This window comes from Phasianus colchicus, chromosome 11, assembly GCF_987193195.1.
Source record: "Phasianus colchicus chromosome 11, bPhaCol1.hap1.1, whole genome shotgun sequence".
In the NCBI taxonomy this organism is placed as follows: Eukaryota; Metazoa; Chordata; class Aves; order Galliformes; family Phasianidae; genus Phasianus; species Phasianus colchicus.
Genome location: NC_143446.1, coordinates 2,732,903 through 2,748,569, shown reverse-complemented (window position 1 = coordinate 2,748,569; position 15,667 = coordinate 2,732,903). Strand labels below are relative to the sequence as shown.

General features: G+C 44.1%; 1 long non-coding RNA gene across 1 annotated transcript in view; it reads left to right on the top strand.

Moving 5' to 3' along the window:
- LOC149916374 (uncharacterized) overlaps positions 1-15,667 on the top strand; it is a 29,151-nt gene that overhangs the window by 12,669 nt on the left and 815 nt on the right. The gene's annotated exons all lie outside the window — the stretch shown is intronic.

The following is a 15,667-nucleotide window of genomic DNA, read 5'->3' as shown; positions in this document are numbered from 1 at the left end:
ATCGAGGTTCCCTTTCCTTCAGCATTTTCATCCTCCAAGTGGGATACCTGACTAAATTAAAAAACTGCCTGGTACTGAAGTGCTGTAGGAGTATAGGAGCTTCTTACAGCTTCTTCCACCTCGTGCCCTCAGGCCCGTTCCTTAACATCAGCTCTCTGCCATTTCGAAGGGGAGTGCAGCATGGCCACCAGTCTGATGTGGAAGTCAGGCTCAGCTCAGTGAGGCTTGGCCTGGGCCACCCCACAAACAAACGTTTTTAAGATATGTAACTGAACAGAATATGCAACAATTAGTGAAATAAGAGGATAAGTATTAATCTGATTAAAAACTACCCAAGCTGAACAGAATTAAAAAATAAATGAAACTCAGATACAATCATAATGAACAACTACTTACTAACAATTTTTAACAGATCCTTAAAATAGAAAGAATCGTGCTGAAATAAAATTAAAGATTATTAACAACAAAAATGGTTGTCAAGAAAAAAAATGAAATAGGGCCTTTTAAGGATTTGTTCATGATGTGCACTGGTTGATGGTAATCTCTCCCCTCTGCTGGCTTGCACTATGCATTAGTATTTTGTTTTCCATATTATGTAGGTTGATCTGAATGTAATGCCTTCTCTTTATTTCCATGGAAATGACAACAGATGCAAAGAGAACAATAACACTATTTAGTAGAGCAAATTTTCAGCTACAAAACACTATTTTTCAACAAAGTCACCACCATTAGCTGTGTATTTTTACCAGCAATGACAAGAGTCTGCATGCCATGCTCATGCAAACCAGAGGAGGTGACCCTTTGTTTCACACCAGGTATGATGGCATTGTTACTAGGAAAATGATGCCCATGCAGTCTATCTTTCATTGGCCCAAACAGATGATAGTCAGAAATTGCCAAATCTGGACTATACAGTGGGCATGGTAGGATTGTAATTGCTCCATGGTCTTCAAACTACTATGGGGCCTGGTGTTATCCTGTTGCAAAAGAAATGTTGTCTTCTTCTCTGGCCTGACTCTGGATGTTCAAACCTTCAGCTTAGTCAGCACTGCAACATAGCGTTTAGGACTGATGATTTGTTCAGGTTCCAGAAAATTCAGAAAGATCACCCTTCTCTCTCATATCCCCAAAGACAGCACACATCTCTTTACTCACTGAGAGCTACATCTTGAACTTTGTCTTCGAGGAGGAATTCACATGTGCCACACCATGGACTGCTGTTCTGACTCCAGCCCATACTGGTGATATCTTGCCAATGGTAAAGATGCAATCCAGCAAATTGTCACTTTCAACCTTGCACTGGTTCAACAAGTGCATGTGGTGTTCTTTCTGTTCTGGTGTAAGCATTTGTGGGAGCCACCTGGTGCAAACTTTGCAATACTCCAACATTGCCACCATCACTTCCAACGCACTGAAGCCAACATTTCTCTCCTTACAGTTCCCTGGTCATAGTTTGCCACATTGCTTGGATCAAGATGCTCTTCATTTCGTGGTGACAGCAGTGCATGGACATCCACAACATGGCTTGTCTTTCATGTCACTGTTACCACTGCTGAAACACACCACTCAGCACCTCACTGTGTTCATATGCACTGTTTGGTCTTCACAAACATTCAGCAAATGTCAATGAATGTCAATAAGTGCCATTGTTTTCTGCAAGGAGGAAATTCAATTCCAGCCTTTGTCTTCACATGCACCTCCACGTCAGACTGCCCATCTGCTGCCATCCATTGCATGGTGACAAAATGGAATGGGATATCAGCAGGAAGGTACAGTCTCTACTGCCATACCACCAACATCTGTCTTTGATGTTGTGGGCCAACATCATAGAACAGGCCAAAATACTTTCAGAGCAGCTCTTGTAAGCTTCAAAGTCATCCTTATATTGTAAGCACACGGCACCTCATGGTCAGGCCTTGGCTGATGTCTTTTGTAGGGATAAGAGCCTCAGTTTAGCACAAATCTAATTTTAAATGGAATAGCAGGCTCTTAAAAAAAAATAACCACCATCAAGGTACCAGACTGCATAATGGATATTAGCCATGTTCCTAAGTGCCTTCCTGAATGAAGGCCATGGCCTATTGATTACAGATGATGTATTAACAGCATAATTTTCTCAGAAATGATGATAAAGCCTGCATCTAGGCCAAGGTTATCCACCAGGTACAGCAATGCAGATTGACATGGGAGTTACAAGCAGGCTGTTGGACAGTCACACTGACAGCACGTGGCTCCCAGAAGCCCACACTAACAACCCCACTCCCCTGGGCTGCACACACCTCATGTGCTATGTGAGTCCAGCACAGTGGGCTCATCAGCACCTTGTCCTGCCTGAGGCAATTTTGAGTGGTGAAAACTGCTGCTAATTGTACACGGGCTGCCATTCATGACAGTGTGCCGTGCAGAGATTTACAGCCGTGCCTAATCACGCAGGTCTCTAAATGAGAGGTAATTAATAGAAATTAATTAGCAAATGTTAATTGAGTAAAAACAATTAGAAAATAGCAGCTGTATGGTAGGAGTGCAAAGGATAGCTCTGTACCTGTGTTAGGCTGAGCAGCCAACAGAAGGCACGGCTAGCAAGCATAGGATGTGGCACTTTTCTCTGTAGTGTTTTGCTGCATGATGCTGCAACCCTGGGAAGTGGTAACAGAATACATAAATCTCATGTCATTTTTCCTGAGCAACATGAGGTCTACTTAACAGGCTCTGAGGTTCTTCATTTCCTGAGGTGCAAGCCCATGCTTACAGCACCTTGCAATTAGCCAGGGGGGCTTAGAAAATGAAATCCCATGGGTCTGGACCTGTGCTCCCAGTTCTAGGAATGGAAGTTTTCTTGGTGGTAGCTCCCTCTTCTTGCATGAGCCTACAAAACTGGAGCCTGTAGTGCAAATAAGTAAAATATTAGTGCCATACTGCGCTGCAAATGCTGCAGGAGCGGAACAGCACAGACTGTCATTTCAGAGTTGCATTGGCAAGAGCTGTTTTTATTTACATCTGCTGTTTTCATCGCTGCATGATGAAACAGAAAGGAGGAGATGTTCAAAAACATTATCTAGGTCGGGGCCATGTTTTGTTGTCTCCTACCCAAGGGACGGTGATCTTTGGCAGCTTCCACAGGGGCTGAGTTCCCCTCAAAATTAATCCAGGCCAAAACCCATGCCCTTCTCATGACCAACCAGCTTCACCATTCACATCCCAGAGGCTGCCCTGAATTAAAGCTGGTTCATGCACAGCAGTGACATCCAGGCAGCTCAGAAGTTAATGATGCAGGAGAGCAGTTGGGTGTGACTGCTATGAAAGGGGAGAATGTGCTTCCAGCTTTTCAATCACAGTTAATCATTAAAATGTTTCATGGTCACAGAAGGTGCTGGCTTCCTTACAAGCTCCCCTTATCAGCTATAATTATTTCCTGATCTGCTTTCACCTAACTACCTAGCAAATTTATGCACAACACCCTTGAATCACCTGACTGCACTTATTGCCCTGTAATCCAGGTCAAATGGGCCACTGCTATGTCAGCTGCAACACTTACAGCATGTTATTTCTCCCAGCTCATACCCAAATGTAAAAGCTGTTCTGCCCACCGCCTTCCCTTTACTCCTCTTTCTGTGACAAAGCAAAACAGAGCAGTAAGCTAAACATTTCACAACATCTACCTTATCTTCAAAACACAACTCCTGCATAAAGCCCACAAGAGTTCTACCCCCCCCTCCCCCCCAAATTCCACTTCACTCTACATTTTCAATCATTTTAAATCTACAGATATTGTCTAGACAACTGAATTAATGCATTTCTGTTTACACTCCTTTCATTTTTTTTCTTTTGTTTTCTGACAAAGACTCGCTCACTTCCATAGAGGAGTGAGATCTAAATCCCCTGATAGACCCAAACACATCACAGTGTGTTATTTACCATGTCAGAACCAGCAGAGCTGGGACTCAGCTTTCTGCTGGGTACAGTCCGGAGTTACCAACTTAATTCTTTTAATAATACAAATAATAATAATAAAAGAATAAAAATGGGTAGAATAGCCCTGCCCAACGTTATAGGTTTGAAGACATGAAGTCAGATCCTGAAGCCGTATGTAAGTGGAGCCAGTGGAAATTTCCAAGATCAAAAGAGGGCCTGCACTTTGATAAGTATGAGCAATGTACATAAATAAAAGTAAGAACTGGAGATCCAGTTCCCATTGCAGCTCTGATTAACAGGCAGAAATTCACCTGCTCTCAGTGAAGCAGAAGAAGCTGTCCCATCTACAGGTACTGTGAACCTACATGTGCACATATACCTGTGCTGTACAGCACCTACCTGAGCTACCAACAAGATCTTTCTATGACAACATAGACAAAGGGGACAGAGGTGTCTAGGCAGGGAGAGGAAGAGATGAGAAATGGCAGCATGGCATTTCATGATCAAATTCATCTTGGTGAGACAGTAACGTCTACAAAAAGGAACAAAAAAGCATTGAAGGGGGATTTTGTTTTCACTGCTTAAGTTCATGAAAATACTGTTTTAGGGAAATTCAAAACCACGTAGTAAGCAGGGGATGTACATGGAATAACCCTAAGGCCAGATTACACTGCTGTTGCTTAATCCTGGTGTTTGATACATGGTTGACTCTGCTTGCAGGCAATTGCAGGGTCATTGTGAAACAGTAGTCATCAACAATTGAAACCGATGCTTCCTCTTTCTTTCTAGCATAGTATTCACCCAAAACAGCCACTAATTCAGAGAGCTCTCAAATATGAACAAGAATGTGAAAATGATCTGCTCTCCTTGTCTTTTCCTGCTCGCTGCTGTCATGTTTCTTCCAAGGCAGAGCAGGGCACTGCAGGGACACTGGACTGCTCTGAGAGCTGACACCAGCAAAGTATAAGACAGCAACTCACAGAAATGTTTACCCACACGTGCAGTTCTCTGCTGTGTGAGCACACCTTTCTGCTCTCACACTTATCTATCGTTCTGCCTGTAGCCACTGCATGCAGGGCTTTAAAAATGCCAGCTCAAGGCTCAGAATGAAGGCATGCAGGATCCCTGGAAGTCCTACAGAAAGACTAGGGGAAAAGATGGTAAACTTTGCCGTTGTGGAAGAAGCCCACAATGCATCTATGCCATATTGCCTGTGGGGGGATCTCATCGATCTCTCTTGGAAAGCCCAGGCAATAAGTGTGGAAGAACAGACGAGGTGATTTTGCATACAGCACAGCATGTAGGTGGATGCCACAGCTCAGAAAAGCGACATCTGGGGAACGTGACAGAGGTCTGCAGAGACACAGATAGTGGTAAGGTGATGAAGTGTTCAAGACAACTGCATCCTGGGCTGCATCAACAGAGGGGTGGCAGCAGGGAAAGGGAGGGGATCATCCCCCTCTGCTCTGTCCTTGTGAGGCCCCATTTGGAGCACTGTATCCAGATCTGGGACCCCCAGCACAGGGAGGATATGGAGCTGTTGGAGTGGGTCCAGAGGAGGCCACAAAGATGTTCAGACTGCTGCAGCACCTCTCCTATGAAGAAAGGTTAAGGGAGCTGGACTTGTTTAGCTTAGAGAAGAGAATGTTCTGGGGAGACCTCATTGTGGCCCTCCAGAACTTGAAGGGAAAGCTCATAAGCAGGAGGGAAAGCAACTTTTCACACAGACTAATAGTGACAGGACAGGGGGGAATGGCTTTAAACTAAAAGAGGGGAAATTCAGGTTAGATGTTAGAAAGAAATTCTTTACCCAGAGGGTGGTAAGGCTCTGGCACAGGCTGCCCAGAGAAACTGTGGGTGCCCCATACCTGAAGGTATTCAGGACCAGGCTGGATGGAGCTCTGGGCATCCTGAACTAGTGGCTGGCAACCCTGCCCAGCGCAGGGGTGTTGGAACTAGATGGTCTTCAAAGTCCCTTCCAAATTAAGCCATTCTATGATTCTATGACACAAGAGGTAGAACCACTGCACTTACAGGGTCCACTACAAATTACCACAAAGCTAATGACAGACTTTGGGTGGGTATGCCAGGGTTATGGCAGGGGAAGGATCACACTACCTAGAGTTTCTCTCTTAGGCTTCCCTCAGACACTGCAAACTGGATGAAGATGGGCCTTTGGCATTAGCCACTACAGATCTCACTATCAGGGCACACAGTGAGTGTTTATATTACAGAACAATCTGTCTTCTGCTCAGAGCTATATCCGGGCACATGGCTCTTGGAAACTGCCTTTTTGTTTTCTTGCAGCTTTCCATTTCAGACTTTCACACTGTTGCCTTCTTTCAGCTTTTTTTACCATTCTATGTACACCTAGATTTTGAATGAGAGTGAAATATGCTGCAATAACAGCCTTGCAGCCTGCTGCCAGCTATCTGTCCACAAATACTTACACCTTTTCCCTGTGTGCCTTGACCTTTAACTAAAGAGGCCTCTTTCAGAGCTCATTCCTCATGGTGCGTTCAGTCCTCTGCTGAGACAGCCAACAGCAGTGCAATCATGGAAGTCACTCATTGTGGCATGATGTCCCATCCCAGGACACTCGTGTCCCACTGCAAACCCACAAGGCTGGGGGAATCACCGTGGAGCAGAACCAGCCCTGTCTGCCTGTACACAACACGTCTCATGCTTTCATTATGATGTCCCTGCAGCTTGGCTAACAGCTGAACTACAAATTGCCTACAGTAATCAGCAGCCACAAGAATTTTTAACACCTTCTTTTTACTTTTAATGATGTTTGAAAGACCTTCATCAAATATGATGACGGGTAAGGTAGTCACTGATGGAATTACACAAGAGGGAGGAGTACATCACCTGTGCTGTGGCTGTGCCCTGTGTCAGTGCTCCTAAAAGTCTGCTACCAGAGTAACTTGAGCAACCACTCAGCGGTCATCTTGGCACTAGCAGATCACACAGGGCAAGCTACAGCCATAATATTTTGAGCTGTGCCATTCTTTTATCCAAGTTCACTCGCCTGCTAATTGACACCTTGGTGGATGGTGTAAAACTTTCCCCATAGGTCCAAAAAGAATGCTATTTCCTTTGTTTATACTGGATTTCTGTGCCAAGTTTCCCCTGAAGATGGAATTAAGACTCTGGCATATTCCTGTTTCTTCTTGCTCAGGCCTTACTTTGCTGCTGCTGGGGCATGTTCCCAGTCCTGGTTCACTACAGGCATAGGTGGGAGTTGCTGGCTTCTGCCAGCTTAACAGCAATGCACATAAGTCCCTTCTCTGTCAAGCTGCATCTTGCCCATCCGCTCGGCCTTGTTTAATCAGAGTGAGGGAGGCAGGGGATTGTTTCTTGCCTTCTGAGAAATGTTTTGTGAAACTGGAATTTTTTTGAGGTCTTTTTCTGAGGTTGGCTTCTTGGTAAGTCTTCTTTCCTGAAACCCCAGTGAAACACGCATAACATTCCAAGAAATCACACCTCAGGCTTTGGGGTAGAGGAGTGGGATAAGCGTGGATTTGGTTAGCAACAAGTAAGCATTTTGCATGGTTCCCCTTCAAAGAAAAAAAAAAGCTAAGCTAGAAATAGCTTCCTGTGGGACACACATACTCACCAAAAAGCCCCAGCTTCCAACAAACAAAAGAAAAGAAAAGAGAAAACACTTCTGAGTTTCTTTCTGATCTGAATGTGGCCCTCTCACAGACCAATGCAAATCACTGCCCTTTGCTCATACTGCCCCACGATGCCTCCCAGCTACTCCTCTGCTCTGAGGACACTCAGCTCCAAGCCTGCTGTGCTCTGTTCTAGGCTGGCGGGTCCACTTGCTCCCTGCCACCAGTGTGATCTCATGCCACCAGTCATAGCCATTCTCAATGGCACAGTCAAACTGTCAGCCCCAGTGTCAGCTCTGCTTCGTGACACCTCTTGAAGTGAGCAGCTCATGAGGTACCTGGGAGCAGAGTCGAACTCTTTGATAAGATGGAAGTATATCCATCGCTTTAACTCCACTTTGTGGGGTCTGTATTGCCCATTTCCCCATATCTATCTCTGTCTTGCTGCAAAAAAAAACAAACAGCCAGCACCTTTACTGTTAGCCATAAATAACAGCTGAAGTTCAAAGCCCTCTGCCTCTAGCTCCCAGATCACAAAACCAGAAGGCAAAAAGAGGGAAACAAACAGCATTAACATGATATATCTTTTGCATGCTGACTCCAGCCTCTCTTTCAAGGCCGTGCATTTCAATAATGAGAAACAGGGCATTCCTACCCCTCATGCACAAACCCCCTTTTATTTCCTACACAGTAAGGACTTAGGACATGAGACTTGCACAAGTGCTTCCCACCAGAGCTATCTCTGGCTTTGACTTTGATAACTCAGCCCAACTCATCTTTGGCAGTAGCATCAGTAGTCAGAGCAACGGAAGGGCTTTACAGATTGAATGGCCTTTGGGACAGCTGGTGGAAGTGCCTAAAGCTCTCAGTTTTTGCTTCCTCAAGGGTATTCATGAATGCCATCTTCCTTTATTGTTAGCTTTGAAACAGGAGCAAAATAATGAAGGTGAGATTCTCAAGCAGCTGCATTACACCAATTGCTAGAGGAAACTGAGTGATGTGATTCGGAAATGGTGGCAGCTGCCCAATTTTTCTGCCGTCCCAGTATCCTGATCAACTCATATGCTGATGTTTTTTTAAGCTTCTCATCTTGGGCTGAGGTTTTCATTCCATATTGCTTATACCAGGTGTGACATCAGTGAGTGCTCCATGGGAGGATCGAAAGGCCATCAGCCAGAAAAAATATTAGCCTAGTCTCTGTGCATCCCAGAAAGCTGCACATTACTGATTTACATTTAACCTCTGTCGCCATGCCCCAGTTTCAGCTAAACTCATATTCTGCTAAGACTTTCTGAAGTTACCTTCAGAGCATCTGTGATCATCCAGGTAACATAACTATGACTGAAACTTTGAATGGAGTCATGCTGATAGGCCCCATTAAGATTCTCATCAAAAGCTACTGAGAAAGCATTGATTTACGCTTACCAGCAGGAAAATATTGTTATTAGTAGTTACATTTTTGTTATGCAGCTCTCAGAGATGCTTTAGTATAGGTTTCACTGTTTAAGAATGTAGGACTTAATGACTATTCAAACAGCTGACTGGTTTTAAACTTTCAGAACTGCTGGTGGTGACTGAAGTTGAAGACAAATTTAAGCCAATACAAGGAGGTGAGCTCCAAGGCTCCTATGGATAAGTACAATTTCATGACCAAATTACCAGATAGATACACACTTCAGCTGATGCCAGCAACTATCTGGGCACATTCTCGTAACCCATGCAAATACTGAGAGATTCAAGTTTCATAGACATGTATGTACACAGAAAGAAGCAAGCAGCAAACTGGCTGAAGACCCAAACACCCTTCAGAGTAAAAAATAGAAAAGATAGTTGTTCATTTCATTCTTCCATACTGATGGAGACCTAGGTCCAGGGCAGGAACTGAGAGGGTACTCCCTGATATTTTGTTTTGACATAAATGTAATTTGAATTTCATGTTTTGGAGCTCAGATCCCTGAGCAGAAGCAGACAGCAAAACTATGTTGTGTTTCAAGCCCTGATGTTGGGACTGACATGCCAAACAGCTTTCTCATTATAAAAGCAGTAGGATTAAGTTTTTAAGAAGAAGACAGATTTGTCTTCCCTTGTACTTGAGGACTTTCCCAACCACCACACAACCAGAGAGTAAACATACGTAACCAGGGTGAATGGGGGTGTAGTGACTCAGGCTTTCTGAGGCAGCATCAAGTGCAAACAAGACCTTTGACATGAGTTGCTGACTGCCTCAAAGTGAAACAACACTGACAGCTGCAGAGTGCACCACAGGGCAGTCATCACTTTCCCTTCAGAGATGATTCTTCCTGAAGATCAGATCTATGAAAGTGGCACCTGCCACAGAAGGGCTCTGCAGCCATTCCTCCTAAGACACCAGGATCTTTTTCCATGTGTAGTTACACCACGTGCACAGTTGCCTCTCGGAGTTGTTGGGAACTGTTGCATATCTTCAACTGGAATTTGAAGGAAGGGCCTCCAAGATATCAAGTTCATAGGAATAGCAAGAAAAATAGTGACCAAATAGAGCAGAAAATCTCTGTTAGTGCCCCTGTTATGGCAAAGGCTGATGAAGTGAGCTCTCTCTAGGCCCTGGAGAGCTCCCAGAAGGACATGTTAGAAAGTAGATCTCACTCCTGCTGCTAGTTGTGAAACTGCTGCCTTCTTTCTTCCTGGTAGCAATACTTCTGGGCTTTGGAGCTCAAACTCTACCAGCATTCAAGCTTTTCCTCCTCAACTCTTTCAAGCCAGTTTATTCCTGTAAATGCTTTCAGACTCCTCCAGCTTCTAGAGAGCTCTCATTTTTGGTATCCTTTGGGGGCAGCTCTGGAGTATGCTCAGGTAACAACCCTTCCCTCAGTCCAAAGCCTGACTGTGCAGGAAGTTGACTCCCGGTTTCAGTAGGCCTCCAGAACAACTCATGTCTCCACTACCTGCGAGAGGAATGTTTAAACCTTTGCTCACAATGAGTAGCAGCTGATGCTCTTAATCATCACCGAGAGGAGAAGGAGGGATGGAAAAATGTGTGCCTGCCAGCCCTATTACCAAGGCTTCAGAGTGAGACCTTTTCTTGGGGGTTGGAGCAGTGGTCTGGTTCTCTTCTTTGTTCATTTGAAGCACCCTAGTCTAAGATGCTTTTGAAAAGAAGGTACTGGTAGTCTTGGTGGGCAACTTAATATGATCTTCCCCAAGCAGCTGAGAAAACAGCAGAAAAGTCAACTGAGAATCATTCCCGTATCTATTATGAAATGACCCTGAGACTGGAAATACTGCAACAGCTCAACAGTAGGATAGTATATCAGCACAATATCAAAGGCTCTAAAACAGAAGCTCCCCAGATTTTTCAGTCCTCCCTTGTTGTTCAAAGACTCCTCCTCCATCAAAGCTCAAGCCCTCTAATCACGTGAGAGGCATCAGAGGATCATTAATCTGAAAGAAATTGGTTGAAAGCGTGTAAAGCACACCCAATCTTTGAACTGAGTAGTTTAGAAGATCATTGCAAAATAAAAGACAACTGTATATTCATTTCCCTTCAGAGAGAACATACGGCACAAAGCCACAAAAGTTACATGACCTTCATGTGAAGGAGAACAGAAGGACCAATCTTCATTCATTGCAAAATGACTTGGAAAGGCAACAAAGCAATGCCAGTTTTCTTCATCTGAAGATTCAACCAAATGTCTGAGGTACTGAAACTATTAGGCCTATTCATTGTGAATGCTTCTGGGCATATGACAGTGAGAAATTTCTTTCCAGAGATGATTATGGCACAAATAGGAGCCCATTAATTTAGCCTGTTACGAAGACTGTGCCTTCCTGTAAAGCATGCAGTGGAGAGTGGGATCTATTAACATCATCCAGCTGCAGAGAAGCCTGCAATCTCAGAGCTGCTTCTGCCTGGTGGCTTGTATTTACCTTCAGTATCATCTTTGTGTCCTCTCCAAATCCCTGCCCAGAAGACAGGCCAACTGCACAACCATTTCCTGTTGCCATTGGTTGGTCCTGCAGCAGTCAGAAATGTGAGAGGAATCTTTGCCTTGACCACATTCTGGCAACATGTGGGAGAAATACAGATTAATGTCTCTGAACTGAAGCTTGCCACTAACATTCCCTTAGAGGAAAACAACAGTGGCCATCAGCCTAGCAGCCATGGTACAGACAGCACTGCACTCATTTCCTTCTAAGAGTGGAACAAGATGCTCTGTATTTTCTACAGCAACACAGAGACCTGAAAAGACAACTTTCTGTAGAAGAGCTCTTCAGCTCCTGCTGTATACTAGATAGCACATGAAAGAATGGTGCACAACAGTACCATCCCACTTTGCAACACACACATCTCAAAAACATTCCAGAATTTGTGGCAACATAACAAATCTAAGATCTTTCAGGACAGGACAGCCTAAGCAGGACACACAAAAGAAATAATCTAGTTTCTTTGCCAAAAAATGCAAATAAACAAAACAAAACAAAAAACATGAATGCCAGTTAGATCCCTTATTTGCTCAGGAAAAGCTTTATGGGACCAGTGTTGATCTGGTCCCATAAATTGCACCTGAAAGAATTCCTATTACTTTTACTTTTCACAAGGAAGCGAGGAGATATTCTGTAATCAAAATTACACTTACACACAAATACTTACCAAGAGACAGTCACAACATCAAATGGAAACAGATTTAAATATTTTTTATTTCATATAATACAAGTAACTAGTACAACTCCTCACACTTATGAAAGCACTGGGAGCTATGGGACAGAGGGCTTTCTGGTGCTAACCTCAGCAGAAGTGAACATTGACCAACTCTTTGGGGCACCCAACACAAGAAAGATGCAGACTTCTTAGAGCAGGTCCAGAGGAGGCCACAAGAATAATTACAACCCCTCCTAGAAGTGACCTGCCAATATCTAAAAAGGGCCTAAAGGAAAGATGGAGAGAGATTCTTTGGCAGGGATTGTAGTGATAGGACAAGGGGTGATGGTTTGAAACTAACAAGTGGGTAGGTTTAGATTAGACATTATAAACAAGTTCTTTACTAAGAGGGTGGTGAGGCCCTGGCACTGTTGCCCAGAGAAGTTGTGAGCGCCCATCCCTGGATGCTCAAAGGTCAGTCTAGATGAGACCCTGGGCAGCCTGAACTGGTGGGGAGCAACTCTGCTCATGGCTGGGCTTGGAACTGCATGAACTTTAAGGCCCCTTCCAACCAAAGCCATGTGCTATTATTCTATGATCAAGATAGGATACTGTATTACAGAGACTTAATCAAAACAGCATTTCAAAATAGCATTTTCTTTCCCTGAAAATGAAGATCATTTTATGCAGAAGTTTGGCTTACTTCATGGCAAAGATCCTGGTCTGTTTGATAAAGTCAGCTCTTGACAGCCTAAAATTCAAGAGCAAGGCTGCTTTGCTGTTAGGGAGCTGACATGACACTGGCTGTGCTGAGGAACAAGGGCATGCACCTCTCCATGTGCCTGACCTCTACTCACCCCTTTCACGCTGACCTTCCCAACTGGATTCTGTATCCTATGATTTTCACTGCAGATCCCTGAAGTATTTTCTGTGCCTGTGGCTCTCGATGAGAATTTCCTGCTGAAGAACCACCACCTATGAGTTGTTAGTGTGCATATCTTGCTTTTCTTAGCCTGATGTGTGAAGGCTTGTGGACTGGAAGAAGCTGCTTACTGGACATCTGAAGTTCATAGCATAGGTGTGATATCTCATCTCTCCAAGTACAAGCAGCACATCTTCAGTTCTGCATTAACAGTGAGCAGCTACCAAATTTTGGATATCACTGAATCAGATGTCCTTCACATCCTTTGTTCTTCCCCAAAGGTTCACAAGATGACAGACCTAATGCATAAGATAGGAAAAAAGAAAAATGTGCTAGCTGACGTACACGCACTCATCCACACTGTCTGACCATGATTATCAATTTACTTAATTATGGGCCTAATCGTCAGTCTTTGCCAGCAGTTTCCATAGTGTAAATTGAGTCACGAAGTTACATCACCCTGACACCTTCCATAGTGGCCAGTGGTGAGCAGCCAACATGGTGGCCCAGTGCTATGTGGGCTCTGCTGGCCAGATCCTCTGGTTTCCACTTTCAGACAGGCAGGCTTGTGTTGGCACAGGGTGCAGAGGGGCTCATACAGTAATGAACTGCTCCTCTGAAAGAAAACTCTTGAAAGTGTTTGTAGGCACAGGGAGGATTTCCATAAAAACCATTTTAACAAGTTCTCCGTGGAAAGTCCACTTCTAGGTGTGCGCTGCTCCAGATCAGATCTGTGTTGTGAAGCCATCAAAATGGAAGAAATCAGGTATCTTTTCCACGTGAGTTCAGCAGGAATGGAGGCAAAGCACATGGCAATGGAACACAAGTCACACCTGGTAGGCAAGTGCTTTAAAAATGGCATTTCCAAAACAGTCATCACAAAAAAGTGACAAGGAAATTGGGTCTTTAAATGTAGCAATCCCCATATAGAATCTGTCCAAGGTTCTATAGGTAATACTTTAAGCCTTTTTTTATTGAATAACATTCAGTAACCCAATAGAGTCAGAGATTAATCATCACACAGATGTCATGCCTTCCTGTTAGGATTGCATGATTATTAGAGGTTAAACAATGAAACCACCTACATGTGGACAAGGTGTGTCCACAGATTAATACTGAAGTAAGACTTATTCTAGATCAGAGTAGTGACCCCTTTAACACTACCAGTCTGTCTAGGAAAGAGAATGGGGAAGAACTGTGCTCGACTTCAGTGTTGCAGTCTAACTCAATTCCCTCCTGCATCTGAAGCCAATTCTGCCAGCACAGCTCCTGTTGGACAACACATCTTTTGGAGTACTGCAGCAGCGGCCTGTTTGGAGTGAGCAAAGATGATGCGATCTGTTTCTTGTTCTCCTTCCCCAGTCATATCCCAGCAATGTTTTGTTGCTACCAAATAGACTGTGACTCACTGAGATGTTCAAAATCACACTGGTGTAATTTTCATTTTTACTTCTCTCGTTCAAATCCAGCCTGTTGTGGCTCGCCCAGCTCCTGTGCAGCAAATGCTCCCTAGCCAGCCTCATGAGTCTGAACATCAGCTCAAAATGAGGCCTAGGCTGGACACCATTAGAATACACCAGGTTTGATGTACAGACAAAAAGCAAACTGAAGAAGTCCAAATGGAGCAAGGACATGAAATATCCAGGTCTTCCCAGTACCAGTGCATATGTCCCTGCAGAACTGAAAAGCAAAAGCTCGAGACAGCAAGACTATCACAGAGCCTGTGTCAAGTAGCAGCCAGTATGAGACTTCCCATGAAACACACCATTGGTTTGTCCCATCACTACATCAGTGCCTCGGGAAAAGCCCTTCTCTGCTCAGCCAGGGATCAGGAATGAGACATCCAGCAGGATGCCTGGGCTGGGCTGACAATGTATGCGTAGCAAGCTCTAACTTAACCTTCCAGATTGTACTCCAAATCTTGTGATATTTACACTCTGGGAACATCAGCTGATCACTCAGAAGGACACCACAGGGCCAGGAACAGCTTCCCCAACATGCAGACTGCTTCAGGACAGCAGAATGCACAGACAGGCACTTCAGGAGCTGGGTAAGGGCTAAGATACTGCTAAGATAAGTCAATGTTTTTCCTGGTATCTCTCTCATCAGAATATAAAGCTTTTTAAAGTAAAGAGATCTACTTCCACCATTTTACATTTATGAGCAGGTTTAAAGACTACGTTATTCTTAGAACATACTTAAGAAGTTTTATTAATTCTTTTCTCCAAGCTGATTACAAGGCTTTATCCAAAGCAATGTTCATGCTTCATTATCATGACTGATACACAAGCTTTCCTGGCTTTGCTTAGTAGCTTTCACTGGACAGTGCAGTGAAAGAAAACATATTTCACCTTTCCTGCAGTAACACCAATCCTAACGATCATTTTGGAGCCAATGGGATTGCCTAGAGGAATCATTCAGTGCTGTTTCCTCATTAGCCTGACCATGGTTCCAAGCAACACTGCAGAAACTCAATTAGCCAGCTACCCATTCAGACTTCCTCTCCCACTCCCAGCTCTCTTATCCATGAAAATGTCCCAGGAGAGGTCACAAAGCCTTGTCTAAAGGATCACAGCTCTCAAATTCCTTGCTGATGTA